An 18718-nucleotide genomic window follows, 5' to 3' on the forward strand; every position below is an offset into this window, starting at 1 on the left:
TTTGTGGGAAACTGGCTCCCCATCACATTACTGAAAGCTACCTGGCCACATCCCAGGTCCTGAGTTGGAAACATGCCTTAAGGAGTCTTCTTGGCTTTCTCCCAATTATTTCCCTCAGTGGTAATGAAGAAGAAAAAAGAAGAGCGATGTGCTGAACATAAGGTGCACTCTCTGCCCATCAGCATTGGCTGCAGCACTGACGGCACGAACTTCAGCAGAATGCAATGTAATGATCTGATCCAACTGGGAACAGACCATAAAACTCCACTGCAAACACTTGTACAAATAGAACTTTTTCTAATGAAATTGAAACCATATTTTGACTTGCCATTAGAAAAACAAATCTGAAGAGATAGTTATATATTGAATAACCTGAGAGCTTTTCAGAGCCAAGAAATCAGCTGCTGGCTTGAAGAATTAGATGGCAATGTGAAACATGCTGACCCGTGCTGATTCTCTGAGCTCTGTGTGGCTCAGCAGCATGTTCGTGTTGCAATATTCATCACAACCATTAAGGCCTTCCTGAGACCAACAGGTAAAAAAATTAATCCTTTTGCCTCAAAAGCATGTTTTTATCAAACAAAAGAAGAATTTTCAGGAACCATCAGCAATATAGGGCGAATGACATGAAGATACACCTTCTGATGTTGCCAGGAGACCACGGTGACAGTGTCAGCAGACAAGCCTGTGCCTTGTACTGTACACAGTTCATACAAACCAGGAGTATGCTTTACTGGTGTTAGCTACGTGCTTCTCTCCAGGGATGTCATTTTTGCCTACAGTTTACTGGATGGCACAAAGTACCTCTGACCACAACGCAAGTGATGTGCAGGAGAAGGGTGATATGCTGGAGCAGCCGTCTCTCACCAGACCATGGATGGTTTTACCCTTTGTGTCTATAGATAGCAACTTCCAGGGTCTGGAGCTGAGGCAGAGCCAAAGAAGGTTTCCTTAGTCAAGAAGTTGTTATGAAATGCAGAAGTGACCTTCTGAGCTTCCCAGAGACTTCTGCTAGCAAAGTGGGCACCCAGGTCTCAATCCTGCCTGCTGTGATTTGGACACAATGCATCTCCTGTGAATGACAGTGCAAGCACCTTTGCCAAGAGCCATAAAGTATGAGAACAGCATATTAACATCTCATTAAATACATATACTGGGTATCTTAAACACCCTGCTCAAAAGGAAGTATGTAAGATGTGTCACATTATTCAAACATTATCCACATCTCTTTGATGAGGTGTGACTGCCTGCAAATGGAGCAAGAACAAAGTCTCTGAGGAGTTCCAATATTGCTGTGTTTTTGTATTTCAGTAGCACCTAAAGGCCCTGAATGAGATCCAGTCCCTGCTGGAAAAGCTCACTTACCATCATAGAGAAGACAAAGGTACAGGGGGAACTGGGAAATCGAGAAGTGAAATGACTTCACAAAGATTATAGCGTATGTACCAGTAGAGGCAAAAAGAATCCAGACCTCAGGAGTCCCATCCCAGCGCTCTGGTGACTGGCTGAGATTAGCAGGTTGTTTAGCCAGGTCTGCTGGTCTTTGTTTTTGTCACTGCTCTACGCTCATTATAGTCAGAGCTGTGTACTTTCAGAATAGCTTATCGTTAGCTGAGTCCGAGAACTCCAAGACAGTGAGAAACGCTCAGCAACAGATCACTGGTCTGTAACAGTCAGCCAGGTCATCAAATGTCCCTTGCGATTGTGACTTGGGTGCCTGGGATTTCAGATGTACATCCATACTTTCTGCAGGTTGCTTCCACTGAGATCTAAAGATTTTATCCAAATTGTGTCCTTTTGAGGATGTACCTGAAGTGACATAGGAACTTACTGACCCTGACTGTAACCCAGTAGTTATATTAACTGTTAATGAGATGCCATGACAGCTCGTGCAAGTCTTTCCATTGTGTTTCATTACAAAGATAAATGCATGCACCAGGTCACTTTGCATTGTAAAGGATTAGGAGAACATAGGATTGTGAATGCTCAGGGTCTGAGCCTGGTCACCTTCCAGGAAGCCTGACTGATCTCCTGGAATGAGAAGAAGACCTTCTCCTCAGCTGATCCTTCCCTTGTTGCCTAGATGTAAGTTCGTGCCAGCCCTCTCAGGAACCTGACTTGCTAGAAGGAGGGTGGTATTTACAGACACCCTTGAAATACAGTCCAGTACACAGCGTCCAGTGCTGGCAATAGTCATATTCCCTTTGCGCCGGTCTTTTTCAGCATTTATCCACAGACAGAGCAGTTGCCAAAAGGGGATTTCCACTGCTGACTTTCCTGTCTCCTATTTGCGCCCGATATGTTTATTTATTCCTTTCCAGTGAATATGTGTGGTTAGGTTAAGAGCTTAGAAAGAGTCTTCCAGTGGGTGATGGCCAAAATCATTGACAAGAAACAAACACTACTAGCAGGCCTGAATTTTAATAACTTGCATTGACCACCAGGAACCCCGGGGTAGAGCATTTGAAACACTTGCTGCTCCCAATCATATCAGTTGTGCTCTGCCTCTCCTGAGCAGGCTCATGTGATTGTCCTTCCTGCAAACCTAGGAAAACAGGTCTGTGGCCTGGGGACTGTCAGATAAGCTGGAAAATATGCAGGCCAACTTAGCATCACTTCCCCACCTCCTTAAAAAAAACTGCTGAGGCTTGAGTAGCTGCCATGGAGAAGATCACAGCCAGGGCCAGTCCTTTGCATTTCATGGCAACCTTACGTGTGCCACAGCACAGCCCACCCCATGAGAAGAGAGGCGGTAGTGTGCATTCAAAGACAACAGCTCTAGATGAGAGGACACATCTCTTGTCACCTGTTTATTTATGCCATTTTTAAAAAATTGACCTACCTGTGTATTGTGTTTGGCCCACAAGTTTCAGCCTAAGAAAAGGTGGGTGTGAAGACAAGTGGATTGCAGGCCCTGGTGTCTGGTCCTGCACCTGCCCCAGACTCTGTCATGGACAGCATTCCCCTCTGTGTCAGGTAGGATGATCCCATGGAAGAAGGACAAAGGAACACAACATACGTGCAGGATATATATAACACATGTGCATACCTATTCTCTCTCCTGACTGCTTTGCAGCACCGCTGTTTCGCTCCAGCTCTAGGCATCCAGAAATCCCTGCTGTGAGCAGCAGCCAGACATGATTTCGCCAGTGTCAGGGAGAAGAAAAACTAGTTGATTATCATTAGGACATAAAGCTGGTGTACCTGTTTCTTAGCCTGTCTGTGCTGCACCTTCAGGAGTTCCCCTAACCCATCTGTCAGACTCGCTGGCTATGCAGTGGGTAAAATTGGAACTGAGGCTCCAAGTACATTCCTAAGGTGCTCATTGCGGTCTGCAGGTCATGCCCTCCCTGCAGCTTGGAGTGGTACAATTCCCTGTATCTGCTTCTGTCAGCCAAAAGTAAGAACAGTAACAGCCATCAAATGCTGTTAATAGACTGCAAAATGTCAATACACTTGAACAAAGAAGGCAACTTTGGCCTTAGTCCACCTTATGTCTGGATGCCAGCAGTTCTGTGTTTCCTGATGGGAAGCCTGAGTTAGCTTAAACGTATCATAAACAACTGACTGGTGTTATTAAAAGGGCTTGGCAAACATCTCAGCTATCATTCAGCAATCACTAGCGCCAACATCTCTGACAGAGGACTGCATCCTTTGAAGCACAAGCTTTGAGTGATCAGCTTTACATGAAACAAGCTACAGAGCAGAGCAACTGTTTCAGCTGGCTTGCAAAGGCACTTGCAGAGGCCCAGTGCCCCGTCCTGGCCAGACAGATATGCAAGGCCAACCTGCATCCATATGCTTCCATGGCTCCTTCCTGGGAGCTTCCAAAACATAGGAGGCCAGTACACTTCTTACAGACGTCCTGTATATTCCTGCTTTGCCGTTCACTTTACAAGCTGAAGCTGGAGCAAAATGCATCACGGAGTGAGTGGATCATTGCAGAGGGACCTCAGGGTATCAGGTCTGCCCGCTATCTTCTCTGCACCGCTTAAAGTTGTCGATATCATTGCAGCCTAGCAATGGAGTTTGACTTTCATGAGTCAAATAGTCTGAGTTCTTCTGTGGGATTCTTCTGGCTATAGACCAAGCAGATTTTAAGGCCTTCATGATGCTGGAAAATGTTCTTCCCTCCTATGTCTTGATCTAACAGGATCTAAAAATGGTGGTGTCCAAGGCTTGATGCAAACAAACAAAAGACAAAACAACAACAAAAAAAAACAAGAACAAAACAAAACAAAACAAAAAAGCAACCTTTGGCAAAAAGGTTTTGGAGCACTCAGAGCAGTGAATCTTCCAAAGGTGACCATTCATGGCTTCCTGGTTGAGTTCTTCTTTGGTCTATTTCTTAAGTAAAAACAGGTCTCGAGTCTTCTGGGATATTTTTGATGTACAACTTCTCTTCATTGTTCTGTTTATTATTTAAATAAAAATCAAATCATCAATCAATCAAAATTGGCTGTCCAGTCACAGGATTTGATCTGGAAATCTTCGTCTCTCCATGTGGTCTCTTAAACCACAGCAAGCTACCAGAGTTTAAAGATGACTGCTTCCAGTACCACAGCAATCAATCCCTCCTGCATTTAACCATGGTTATTTTGTAACAAACCATGACTTGAGCACATTCCATCCTTATAAAATAATTGACTTCTCCATATCTCAGATGAGGTTTCATCTTCCCAGCCTGACCCCATCTGACAAATGCAGCGGTTCTACTTAAAACAGCAAGTCCAGGGTAGCTAACGCAAAGCACTGCAATTAAGTGGGAGCAGCCTGATTAAAATGTTGTCCTTAATTATGTGCGATGACAAGAAAAAAAACATTTTTATAGATTCTCTTTGTGACAGGGCCCAGACTGCCTTGCCAAAGCCCTAATGCTAGACAGCAGGAAACTTGGCCCAGAACCAAAAAACTCAGCAGACACTTCCTTTAGACAGCACTTGGTGCAGAAAGCAATCTGTCCTTCCCCATGTATATTTTAGGCAGACAGGCCGAAAGTCAACACAATCTTGAATAAATCCGGGGACTGGTGTAGAAACTCATGTTATCTTCAGACAAGCCTAACCCCTAGGTCAGCAGGAGTCTAGAGTACAGGGTCAGAGTGGGACTAATGCTTGTAAATATGGACCCCATTAAACTTACAACATTGTTTACATCAATCTGCTTCATTCATGAAATGATGATGCTGCCAAACTTCCCTTGCCTTTTTTTTTTTTTATGAGATGGGCAAGGCAACTTGGGCAATAGGCCAAAGGCCCCTGAGGCACAAATTAGTTTTGATAGATTAGAAACAAGATGAATCTCCATGGGATGGTATTAAAGAATCTTTTATTATGTGCAAAGCGGCCTTTTAACTTCCCAGGAGACATCCCTATCTCTCCATGCTAGTCCAAGCAAAAAGCTTTCAGCATTAATAACACCTGGAGATCCCCACTGATCTGACAGTTCAAGCAGAACAGCTTGGCAAGGGCTTTCTGAACTCCTCAAGTAGCCCATTTGGGTCACATGCTGTGGTGCTCTGGACAAAATTACCTTTGTCCAAAACTAACAGGAGCTCTCAGTGCTGGGCAGTTCACAACCTTATGGCCTTGGTTTCCATGATGCATCTGCCAAAATGCTAGCTGCTTTATCTGAAATATCCATCACACCAAGATCTCTCAGTATTTCTTAGTTAATAGCATTTGATTACTGCAAGGTTGGCTGTTTCAATATCAATGTATTTGCTTATCTTGCTGGGATGTGAAGTGTCAGTGTCAATTAAATAGATGAAAACTGGCAAAGCAACATTTGCTTGGGTATAAGAGAGCCTTGTGCTGGCTGCCCAGGTGGTGCCCACTCCCTGCTGCTGCCAGCATGGGACAGCTTTCCTCCAGCTGGTCCTCGCAGGCTGGAGAGACACCTCAGCTCCAGGCCACAGACCTGAGATTAAGGTCTGCTTAGAGCCCTTCGCTGCCATCTTCTTGCACCACAGTTCCTCAGGGAGGTGTTTGGGCTGGGAGACATTGCCCCTCACTGGGGAACAGCAGGGCAGGAGGTGCAACCTCTAACACTGAGGGACCAACACGGCACACAGCTGTCTTCACCACCTGCAAGCCCCTGGCCTGTGACTCACTCCAAACAGTAAAGACCAGTGACAAACACTTGTGGCATCTCAGAGTGAAATTTCCTTGAGACTCACACATGCAGAAGCATACAGCCAACAGTCAGACTGACCCAACATCCTAAGCATGCTTCAGCAGAGGAGTAATGCTCCTGGAGTGCTGGAAGCATGATCAGTTTTTCTTACTAAGCTGACACACCCTACAGAATTACAATACATGGAAAGGCAGGAATATATAGCTAAGATCAAAAGGCAAGCAATACATGAGTCTGTACAAGGGATGGAATAGAAAATAAAAAGGAGTATAATATGTTGTTATATAAAATCAACCGTACTACCTTTCCTGGATACGGTAGCGTGGGCAGAGGAGAGAGAAATTATAATTGTTCGTAATGAGCATTTTTTCCATGCTCAAATAGGCAAATAATTTGAATGCGTAACTTTTATCCTGAAAGAATTGTTTACAAAGGTCTTCCCATAGGTTCCCTAAGAACTACTTTTTGGTCATCTGGAAATGTTTTATTTTGATTGCAAGCATAAATATATTCACTATACGAAATAGGCATCATTTTGAACCCATAAAACTGGACACGTTCATTTTTAAATGATAAAATGTAGCTCTATTGATTCTTTTTTCAGTTGTTCTAGATTAAAAAATTGGAATGTCTTTCACCATAAGTGTTGCAGCCCAACTCTTTTTCATCATTCTGCTGAAAACACTGCAAATTTCGAGCCAGTTCTAATGTGCATTCCTGCTTACTTGTCTCAAAAAAACATCTTCCATGCCCAGACTTTGGATAATTGTAATGAAAATAAAGAAGGAACTAGAAGTGAAGTCTTTGAGACTGTTAAACATTTTTTAAAATTATTATTATTACACCCCCCCCCCCCACACCCCCCCCCAGGAAGAGGAGAAATAGATGATAAAACTGTATGAGCAACTGTATGAGCAATGAAAGTGTCAGGGAAGGGAGACTGGGAAATGTGGATCACCTTGGTCACATTATTAAAAAAAGAGGCAATTCAGTAAAAACAAGTTCAAAGCCAGTAAAAGGACATGCTTTCCCTTTGAATTTGATTTTTGCATAGTGGAATTTATTTCCAGACAATATCAATGAGGGAGAGAACTAAGAAAGAGAGCAGATATTTATAGAGATAACAGTAGTACCTAAACTAGCAGTGGGTATTGATAACATACATTTTGAAAGGAACACTCAGTCCTAAAGAAAGAAGGTTAAGCATGAGCCTTAATGACTAAAGAAGAACTAGGTGTTGGTTATTACTAGTGAGAGAAGAACTCAAGGAGAACAGCATTGGTCTACTTCAACCTGGGAGCTCCAACACTCCTTTGAATACATACACAGGACAGCAGTCATCAAGTGCCAACAAAATGTTGCATTTCCATGGCAGTTCCAAAGATAAGTACAGTTATTAGTTTTCTCATCAGTTCCAAATTTGAAAATCTTTTTTCACTTTGACTAGAGTGGAAAAAAAAAGACTGAATGCTTTTTTTCACTGAGCTATGCATTCAGGAAAAAAAAAAAAAGAAAAAGCCTTTTTTAAGGAGAAAATGGAATGTTCTCCTATATATTTATTCTTATGTTACTTTTATTATTTTTACATCATTTCTTGAGACACAGCCATTCTAGTCTTCACTGGGAATCATTTAAAATATTTTAAACAATAGCTGCTCACGCAGTTTATGAGCACTTTTTGTTCCAAATGCTAAAATATACTAACACGGGTAGAAGACATAAACCAGAGAAGACAGGAAGTTTCAATCATTGCTGAGTAACAGCTGCCCTTATTTGTTTAAGAATAAAATAAAACAAAAATAAAAATATATTTTTCCCACGGCTATTATAGCAGGTATTATAACATAACTATCACATCCTATGCTGGCCATTATGTCATGTATCATCTCACTTGATGAAGGGACTGTGTGCTTGTGTCCACTTTCCCATTTGCTTCACCTCCCCACACACATCCTTCTTTTTCATCCCAGAACGTATCAACTGCCGCAACACTTCTACAATAGGTTATGACATGCCAGTTGGAAGATTGAGTGACACAGGAATGTCAGCAAATAACTCAGACGGGAAGGAGTATTGATTTTTTTTCTTTTCCTGTGGAAAAAGAAGTGTTAGAAATATTGGTGAGAAAAGTCACCATCACTACTGATTATTGTGAAAAAAAGAAAAGGACTCAAAATGACATATTTTGAGGGAAAAATCACTTCAGCTAAAATATCCTGAGCAGCTCCAGTCAGTGCTGATTAAGAGTAAGGTCTGTTGCAAGACTCAGCTACATATAGAAGCCAAGAGTGACTTAATGGAAAGAATAGACTAGAGGCATTCATCTGAGTTCATAAATACAGTGCAAATCGCTGAACAATTCAGAAGCAGATCGTGGCTTTTATTTAGGAAAGTCTGCAAGCCCTCCAACAGCCAGTAGACGTTTGGGCAGTCAGTCCAGTTAATTGCGGCGTATCTTCCTACAGAACAACAAACCTAAAGAACCCAAGAGACAACTGGGGAAAGCTCACCACTGATTTGGCTTTTAGGCATGCCCAAAGATTTCTGCTTGTCTTGGAGAACGCCTGGTCCTTCCTGACCAGGAAATCCTGGATTCATCTGCTTTGCAGCAGCGAGAGGGAGTGCAGCTTTTTCTTCTCCAGGAATGATGCATGGATCAAGACCAGTCCTTGTGAAGAAGTCAAGGGACTTCTACCACATCAGTGCTGCGTGGCCCCCTAGATCTAATATACTGCAGATAGAGGAGATCCAGCCCCTAGTTTCTTATAATTCAGCTTGTATTTGGCATGTTTTCTCTACGTATATTGGATCGTTGCTGGTCTCCAGTTTAAAACCTCAGTGAAACAATTTGTTAGGAAAGCATTTTGCTCTCTATGCCCTCAGGCAGGCCCAGCATTACAGAATAGCAGGCGCTTGTGCAGCTTCCCAGCATTTCAGCTTCATACCTGCTCTGCAGCTCATCTGTCAGGACTGAGCCCTGGCCAGCTGGCCACATTTGAAGGGCTGCACAGTCCCACCTCACAGCTGGGATCCTTCCACACCCTCCTGTCTCCAGATGTGGGCTCCACATCACAGCACAGAAAAGAGAAGATCTGCATCTGCACCTGCGTCTGTGCCCCGTCCCTGGGAGTGCACGTGTGATGTTCTGGTTGTGAAGGTTGCCTCCCTTCAGTTCACTCCCTCAGTCAGCTTTTTCAGATTTTCAGCATAGTGACAAAGAGGAAAATTCCTGGGGGCAGCTCAGGGCAGCAAATGACAGACCTCAGCCTGGCTACTCTTCTCCATGCTGAATCATCCTCTGTTAATACCCAAGAAACTTCATCAGTCACCTGCCTTCACATTTCTTTCTTTTTCCATGAACATTAACCATGTTTTATAGGTCCTATATCTTCTTCCTCCTCAGCCTAGGATCCTGTGGTTGTTCAATATTCTCTTCCAACAAATGTGGGAAATTCAGCCAGGCTTTTAACATCCACTTCCCCTGTTTTGGTTATTTTCAAATTCCCTGTTTATTCCCAGTTTATATCTTGCTTTTGGTCCTCTGTGAGCTTTGGACAATACTTCACCCCTTGAAAAAGATATGAGGTATTTACTTCCTGCATGATGGTCAACAATTCTGATTGTGAGGAGAGAAATGTTTCCAAGTTTTTGTACCTAAGTTCCTCTCTTTGCAATTATGACCCCACTGCTGCTCCTCCTTCCACTCTCGCAACATCTAGATTAGGAAATACAGAGAAAAGGAAATGGCAGAAAAAAGCCGTAAGAGAAAGTTCATTGATTCACAGACATTCAGAAAATAGAGTCTTGAGACCTTGTAGTCTCAGCCTCTCCAAGGAATGATAGAGTTTCTAGTCATTCCTGGTGTGGCTTACAAGTCATATTTGGCTGGAGTGTATCTTTCAGGAAAGCATCCAGTTTGGATTTGAAGATATCAAGGGATGGAGAATTTCTTTTTTTTTGGTCTTTTTTTTGTCCTTTTTTTTTTTTCCCTAGTGGTTCATCACTGTCTCTGTCAAAAGCTAGCAGATTAGAAAGAGAATCCAAGTCCTGATGTGGTAACCTGCAGGATAAGAGGAAGCTATCGTGTTGCTTGTGCATCAGCTGTGGCTGTGCGAGTTCAGCGCTACAGCTCTGCCCTCACAGATTGTGTTTCAAGGTTACTTACTCTCAGCTCATACTTCAGCTTGGATGTTAACTCTTCCCCCATCAATCACTCTCAGAGATATATGGGCTTTTTGTTTTCCATGAGATTAGATAAGTGTAACTGACTATGCTGTGGCAGACAAAGCTCTCCAGAAGAAAGGTTTGAAAAGCCTCATACTGTGCTATCCAAATTATCCTAATTACCTAATTATCCTTATCACCGCAGCTAATTAGGCTGGCTATAAAGCTAAACCCATAAACAGACCACAGGCTATAAAAGCCTGCAGGCAGGAGAGCCCTTGCAGAGGTACTAAGAAGAACAAGTGGGTGTGGGAGCGCTTTTATTTGAAGAGCTGGCAGAGGACAGGAGCCCGCAGCAAATAACCCGAGTATCTCAGCCTGCTAAAAGCACTGACAACCTGTGAAAGCCATGGGAGTGTCAGCAAGTCTGTATCTACAATAGTCAAATTTTAACAGCTTGCAAGGACTGAGACATGAAAATTGAAATCTATTTTCCCCACCACGGTCCCTGAAATCTCAGTCCTCCTCCTAAGAGCCTTCTCTTCCCAGAAAGGAGAAGTGAAGGCTGAGCATGGTACGAAAGCATCTTGTTCTTGAAGCCTTATCCTTTGACAGAGTGAGGATGCAAATTAATGGTCTTTGGACCAGGTCCCCTTGTGTATCAACACCTCTCTTGAAGGCCACTTCAGTTCCCACATCCTAATGCAAAAGGATTTTCTCAAGGTGTGAAGTGTGTTAGAAAAGGTTTCCTGCCCGCTAAGATGAAAGCTTTTACAGCAAGGTGAAAGTCAGTGGTGTTATTTATTGCTCACTTCTGGCTCTCAGCGACAGCAGGTTTGGCTGCTGGGGAGGCCATATGTAAACATTTTGACAGGGTGCAATGTCTGTCCCTTTTAGCAGCCATTCGGGAAGGGAAAGGGAGTCTGTCACTGCCTCTGGCGCTCACCCTTGCTTGGAAGAATTAGTTCCTTGTAAATAAAAGCCTGTGCTTTTTCCTGCTGAGGTAGGTCCCTATTGTCTGATATTTGATTTCCTGTAAATGGACTTCCACTGCTCTTGGAACACTTAAATAAAACCAGAAATAGTTCTGAGCAGGGCTGTGTACACACAGTTGAATGGCAACCCGAGTCATCTTTTTTTTTCATGAAGCTACCAGAGCTTGCCTTCCCTCTCTCAAAGGCCCTGTTTGACTGATCACAGCCATCACCTCATGTACATTTCCTGCCAGAGATGAATCATAGCATGTAACCAAAACCAGGCAGAAGCAGCAGGCAGCATCTCAGGGTGCAAGCACCTTGCCAGCCTCAGAGCTGATGGAGAGAAGCACGCTCCTTGCCAAGTGACAGCCCCCACCTCCTGCACTGACATTAAGGTGAATGTTTCTGATGCAAACAAATATTTTGGTTAAGGTATCTTGCTTGTTCTTAGCAGAATTATGTCTCTTTATTCCTTAACTGGTATTTGTCCACATGTGCAGCTGTCCCAGCTGGCACATGCATTTCAAATACCAATTATGCAGTAGCCTTTTTGATAGTAGTAGTTACAGGCTTAGAACTGACGTCTCTCTCCTCTTGTAACCTTAATAGCCACATATCAAGTAATAGCTCCAGAATTGCTAAGAACCAGGAAAAAAAAGTCTGTTTGGAAGTAATAAAATGCACATTGCCATGGGCCTCCCAGTTCATGCACCTGCTGGCACAGACACGGTCAGTAAAGGGAAGCTTGTAATAACATAAAAGCTTGGAATTCAGGGGACTTAAAGCCGAACAAATCATTGGAGAGGGAGGTTTGCATTGCAAAATAAATGAGCTTAAAAGGCCCAGAAAGCCACAAATGCTGATTGTTCATAGATTCTGCTCCATTTTACTAACTTAACATGAATTAGCTGAGGTTACAAGGTTAATCTCCGCAATGTTTACCACTTTCCTAACTAAATAGAGGAGGGCACAAGCAGAATGAGTTAGGTTTCAGAGCTGCAGCACCCTTTCTGTGCCTCTTCTTGGGAGGTACTGGAAGCTGAAAATCACCTGTGGGAGAGCAAGGAACTCAGCATCCTCCAGGCAGCACTCAGAACAGGTCTGGATTGCTCCTGGGAGATTTTGGCTGCACGAGGCTTGGAGTTTTTCTTGCAGCCACACAGGTAGCTGGACAGCTATAGTTTCTACATCTTCTGTCAGACAAGTCTCTTGCACCTGCTACAGATAACACATATTTGATCAGCACCTTTCCTGACCAGAGAGATGGAAAAACCTTAGCACAGATCAAACTTTTCAATTGTTCTCTTTTTTAACCAAAATCAACAGAGTTGAAGGCTGAGAGGAGGATGCTGGGAGAAGGCAGAATATTGGCTACATGTAGCTGAGGCAACAGATGAACAAAGCATAGCTCTCTTATCATCCTAACCCTAATTCTTCAGTCTCTGCTGGACTCCAGCTGTGTGATCAATGACTGCTGGAGGTTTTCTGCTGGGCTGCTTTCCCTGGATAACTCACAGAGCATGGAAAGGGCAAAGATACTCAGCCTTTTCTGGGCGCTCAATGAAGATACGTAGCCACACGAGTTATCTGTCTTTGGGCTGGTCAGGAAGAGAAACTGTTCACATAGTGGCTGCAGATTGTTCCTGCAAGCCTTATTCTAGCTTGTTTCCCAGCATAATTACTTTAGAAGCAATCTACTTGAGCCAGATTTTATGTAGTTTGAACATGAAGCCCCAGTTTGTTTGAGGGATTGCTCTGTCTCTGCAGACCCTTAATCACATTATCCCTAGTTTCCATTCCCAGTTCTGCCCCAGGCCCTACCAAATTTGAAGACAATTTCCCCAGCCACATGCCTTGAGAGAAGTCTGATTATAAGAATCCGCTCCTGGCTATAAGAGGGGCCAGAGGAGCCTCCTGGCCAAATGACCCCAGGAAGCAGAGCTAAGGATGTCATTGCAGCTACGGTGGAACAGGAGCATTGTGAGGAAGGTTGGTGCCTCCAGTTAAGTCTGCACCAATATTGTCATGTTCATAGAATAAAAATATCTGCCAAAAAAAAAAAGGAAGAGGAGAGAAGAATACTTTGATAAAGTCCAGCTGTTTCATTTTATTGTTTTCCAGACAAAACTACTGTTTCTTCATGACCACTATAGTTTGTTTCCACTTTCATCTAAATTTATTTGAAAATGGGGGGAAATAAAGCCTTGGAATGAAACTTTAGTTCAGGGAACATTTCAAATGGCATGCCATGAAACAAACAAACAAACAAGAATCACTTTATTTCTTATACTATTCTAAAAATACTTTTTCATCTATGAATCAAAAATGCAGTTGTTACAGTTCTGGGCCTGAGTCCATTAAACCATAGCAATATTTACCAGTCTCTCAGTCCATCCTCTTACTCCTATAATGGTTTTAAAGGTGTTAAAACCATTTAATTCTTTTTTTTTTTTCTCCCCTCTGAAAAGGTTTCTAAAATGCACAGGTGGATTTTAGAGCACTTAGAAATGTGAGCAATGAAAGCTTTGCTCCTGGGCGAAACCGCTCCTAGGACTCAAAGGAAAGCAGTGGGAGAGCACTAAGTACAGGCAGCACATGTGTTTATCAAGGGACCAAGGGATGATTCAGGGTCAGCAGTCATGGCACAGCTAACTAACTTCTTCCTAACACCAACTGCCTGCAAATGTCCTGCCTTGCAGAGAGAGCCTCGTTCTGCTGAACTCTTCTCGTTCCCTTTTGGGAACTTGTCTATTTTTAAATTTCAGACTTTACCCTGGATATGGAATTAGAGCTTTCCCAGATAATGAACTAAGGTGAATTAAAAGGAATATGAACCAAAACATTTTGATTTCACATCATGGTTTGAAGGAGTTAGGTGCATATCTCACCCATGTTTGCCAAAAATAAACACCCACCCACAACCACAAACCAAACCAAACAAAAAAACACCACCAGATTTGGATCAAATTCATGCTCTCCATAAGGCATAACAATTATCCAGACTATCAGTACAAACTTGGAGGTTTTACAGCATTTTGGGAAAAGTAACTATGAAAAGAATGAGCATGTCTCTGCATTGACTACAGCAATGCTCCCACTCTATAATGTAATCTCCAATTGCAGACTCATAATATCAGATGTAATGAGGAGAGAAATATCTGAGCATGAGCAGGAAGGGCCTGAGTCCGCAAAGCTACCCACTGAACACAACTTTCCCAGCCATGCTTCTATTTTAACCTGCATCATTCACTCCTTTCCTGTGGTTTGAAATCCCAACAGGAAAAGGTCGAGGCACCATTAGAAATGGCTCTAACCATTGATTTCTTCTCCTTATGGGGTTTCCAACTCTGGAAACACGGGTGGTGGGAGTTTTGCCGGTGGCTGACTCCTCACCGCAGTCCTGTGGAGGAGGAGAGGTTGCCTGGTGCTCCTCACTGCCCAGTGGGGATGTGCCCTGGCCAAACCCCACCTGCTGCCCCTGCACCCATCACAGCCCTACCTCTCACAAACAGAACAGGTATGACACTAGCATAATTAACTTTTACTTACAAAGAACAGAATTTTGCAACAGCCACCAGAGCTACAAGGAAAGTCTCTGGAAGGAAATATTCGAAAAACTCCAATGACCAAGTATATCTGTGCACATGTGAAACTCAGACTTTGGTTTACCGCAGGTCTTATTTGTATTTTCATGGGATCTAGGCCATTTCACTCAGCCCCGGCCTTTGGGTATCGATATTGCTGAGCACAGATATACAATATGGCGTAAGTGTGTTGCAATAAAATGTTTATTAATGTCAAATGGAACTTACTCAAAGTATGACAGACTTTTACCCCAGAAAGACAAACATATTTGTTGTTTGCTCTTTTTGAATAAAATTAGGCCTAACTTTTCAAAACTAAACCACCTTTGATGACCAGGTGAAGCTATTATATTAGCAACCTGAAGTCCAACAATATTGCACACTGAGTGTCGCTTTATTAAGGGTCTGAGTCAGAGCTAGGGTACTTATGTTCAGATTAGCACTTATCAAAACTTTTGGCTCCATGTTAAAAAAAATTACTCTAAGTTAAAAACAAACAAAAAAAAACACAACTCTGTATTAAAAGGTAAATGCCAAGCATGATGGTTCAACAACAATTTGGGGACTTGCTTGAATTCATTGTCCCAGTGAAGTTAATGGGACTGCGGCACAAAGAAGGATGGCTGCATAAGTAAATGAATATTGAAGAATGAGGCCAGGTTGGACAACCAAAACTGAATGCCTTGGAAATCCTGTGTCTATGAAATGCTCAAAGCTCTATCTGGGGATGTGTAGAGGGATGTTGATCTATACTGATTGGAGCCGCAGTGGTGTTTTATGGTGGACAGGCTAATGAGAGTCCAGACAAGAAATAGGCATCTTGTTTCACATATGTTTTCCTTTAATTACTGCGATACAAGATTTGGCTTTTCAAGACAATTTCTGCGATAAAGATTAGGAGATATTGTACATAATAGGTCTTATTCCTTGAATGGAATCCAATAGTCCCAAACTAATTTCCAGTCCTTAGAATAAAGCATTTCTCCTGGGGATGGCAATATCTGTGGTTTCAATCTCTCACATCCTACCCAACTGTTTCCTCATTACAGTCTCAGGTTTCTTTGTCACCACACAGTTTATACAGGCTCAGATCTAATCAGTAGCAAAACATTCATCAACATGAACCCATGACATTTTTTTTCTCAAAAATACCTCCAAGCTCGCTAAATATTTGTCAAGTAAACATTTCCGAAATGCAGAGAGCTCTGCTGCCCACTTCCTTCTCCTTTAGGTCTATTGCAGACTTTGGATTCTTCCCTAGGATTACAGTCACTGGTATTTTATTCTAACACATGGCAAATTTGATAGAAAGCCATTATGCCTCTAGGCTGTAAATTCACAAGTTGGAGATCCAGCTCTGGACATGGAAAGCACTTTTGTGGTTAGCTAACACCCTGTTTCAATATTGGGCTGCTTAGGCTATGTTCTCTTCAGAATGATACTTAATTGGGGTTCTCACTTGGAAAAATATTTATCTTGTGCCTTATCAAAAAAACGATTATATCATTTTCAGCTCCACAGTAAATTGATACTACTGCATGAGCTCTCAAAGTGATTTATGGATATGAATTAAAAATTACAATAGCACCATGAGATAAGGAAATGTTGTTCTCCATCTCATGGTGCAGGGAACCAAGGCACAGCTGCTGCCAGGGTCATGCACAAGTTCCATGCAGCACCAAAGCACACGCTATTCCCCAGCCCACCAAACTCCCTGCTGCCACCTACCCTGCCTGCCATTCCAACTCACTCTAGCACTGACTGCTGCCGTGCTCTTAATTTGCTTTTATGTACTTGTTCATTGTGAAGTGACATTTCCAAGCACTTGCAGTGAAAGCCACTCCTCTCCCTGTCCTCCACATCCCTTATGCTCATCTTCACCTTTTTCTCAGCATTTTGAGGACTGCTGGAGCTAGCAGTGCCTTATGCCTGTTTCAGGGTGAAAGCACACAAGAGGTGACAACCCAGGCGTGCACAACTGCCTCTCAGGGTTCAAATGCTTTGGGGAAATGGGGAAGATTCCCCTGAGGTTTGTGTATATAAAAGCAGCTGTGGTTCTTGTCTTGCACTTTGTGGTTACACTTTAAAATATCTCCAGTGTTTTCATGCAACCCTGATGCCTTCTGCTCAGCAAGATCATGTTCAGCTGAAGACCTCGGGCTCTGACAAATGAGCTCTGGGAAGGCTCCCTGAAGTGGTTTAAGATGTTACTATCCGTGGCTTTGTGCCCTGCTTCTGCACTGAAGTTTACAAGCCCCAGACAGCAGCACAGAGCGTGCTTGTACCACAGCAGCCCCAGCAGTTCGGCTGGTGCCTCCGTTTGCATCCCCAGGGAGGTGAGGTTACGCTGCGGCTGGGAACTGGAAGAGCTGAGGCGTGGGCACATTGCGTTGGGCTGGCTCTCATACAGTAAAGGCAGGATGGATGTCCTTGAACCTTTGTACTGTTTGTCTGGAGCAAGCCAGAGCTCTCATGTACCCCACACAAGCCCCAGAAGGTAAGGTGAAGGGTTAGGAGCTCTCACCCAGCAGCGCAGCACAATGACCTCCCAACTGTGACTGCATGGTGAGCCCCATGAGGGTGCTTTCCTGGGAGTGCCACCAAGCCCTTCAACGTCAAAGCATAATCTGAGGTGCATAGATCCAGTTTTGCTGACCAGAAAGCCACTCTCATTTCAGCAACCACATGAACCACATGGAAGTTTCACTCCTTGGCTTTATATTCCCTTAATGCCAACATTTCCACTTCTCAACAAAGCCTAAGTTCCCAGAGTCTAATCCACTGGGCACTTACCTCATACCAAGGGGAGCAATCAAACTGGATACCAGTCTCTTGAATCACAGAAGAGGCAAGGCATGCTTGGAGAAGGCTTCTCACCAAGAAGTTCACACTCCAAAAATTAAGGTTACTTTTCTTTTAGAGAAGGAAAGAGGCATCCTCCTCCCCCCATTTGCGTAACTGGGATGTGCACAGAGCACAAGTTGAGACCCCTGAATTCAAGTTCCTCTTCAGGCTGAGAAGACTCAGGCCTGCAGCACCCTCTGGCCTAGCAAGTGATAGGAGAAAGCAACAGGTGAGCCTTCTCCAGAAGTATTTAAAAGCATGTTTCACACAGGTGTTCAGAGTTAGTGACCCAAAGCGTTGTGCCAGCCTGTGCAGGGAGGACATCAGCATTATCATCAGGATTTCTGCTGTCTCACACCCACTGCTGCCATATGCTGAGCCCTGATGTTCACACCTGCTGCAGACCCAGCTGTGCATCAGCAAATACATCTGGGACCATTCTGCTTCACTCCCCATCTGTGCAGCTCCCTGTGCCTCCAGTATGGTGCTCAGGCGGCCAGGCAGGCTGCTGGGGCAGAGCGGCAGTGGCATGGCTGCTGGCTCCAAAAAGCCTGCAGAACAGGGAAGGAGAGGAAAGGCAAAGCAAAGTCCAGCCCAGAGCAAGGACCATGACAAGACTAGCCTTGCCCTGACAGCGCCCTCCTCTGACTCTCCACAGTGATCCTACTGAAGCAGTGCTGGCATTGGGGTGGCTCTGTGGGGTCTCCTTTGTGCCCCAGCTATGTTACAGCTGTCACAGCTGGAGTGGCTGTGTGGAGGAAACATCCTTCAGCAATGGGTCTCCAGCACCAAAACTGGTACCAGCCTTGGCCAGGCTGGGCTCACGGCCCTTCCTGGTTTCCCTGGAGGCAGTCACGCCTTGTTGCCTTGTGAGTCACAAAGAAATCCCAGGGGACTGTAACATCTCATAGCAGCTGATTAGCAAGCCCTCCCCGCTCCTGACCTCACAGTCTGCCCACCGTGAGCCGTGCAGGCAGCTGTCATGGCACTCTTTGGAGGATGCTAATGATTCTG

At 43.8% G+C, this 18718-nt stretch overlaps 1 long non-coding RNA gene across 2 annotated transcripts; it reads right to left on the bottom strand.

Annotated features, from left to right (window-relative positions):
• Window positions 1–1272: 1272 nt before the first annotated feature.
• On the bottom strand, window positions 1273–17910 carry LOC310902332. Of its 2 annotated transcripts, XR_014586635.1 has the most exons (3): window positions 17654–17910; window positions 8646–9850; window positions 1273–8226 (listed from the first exon to the last, which is right to left on the bottom strand). It is a non-coding gene; the product is annotated as an uncharacterized lncRNA (long non-coding RNA). The 2 variants fall into 2 exon arrangements; XR_014586636.1 differs by lacking the exon at window positions 1273–8226 and having other exon boundaries at window positions 8645–9850.
• Window positions 17911–18718: the final 808 nt, after the last annotated feature.

Source organism: Anser anser (assembly GCF_964211835.1).
Source record: "Anser anser genome assembly, chromosome: 7".
Classification (NCBI taxonomy): domain Eukaryota; kingdom Metazoa; phylum Chordata; class Aves; order Anseriformes; family Anatidae; genus Anser; species Anser anser.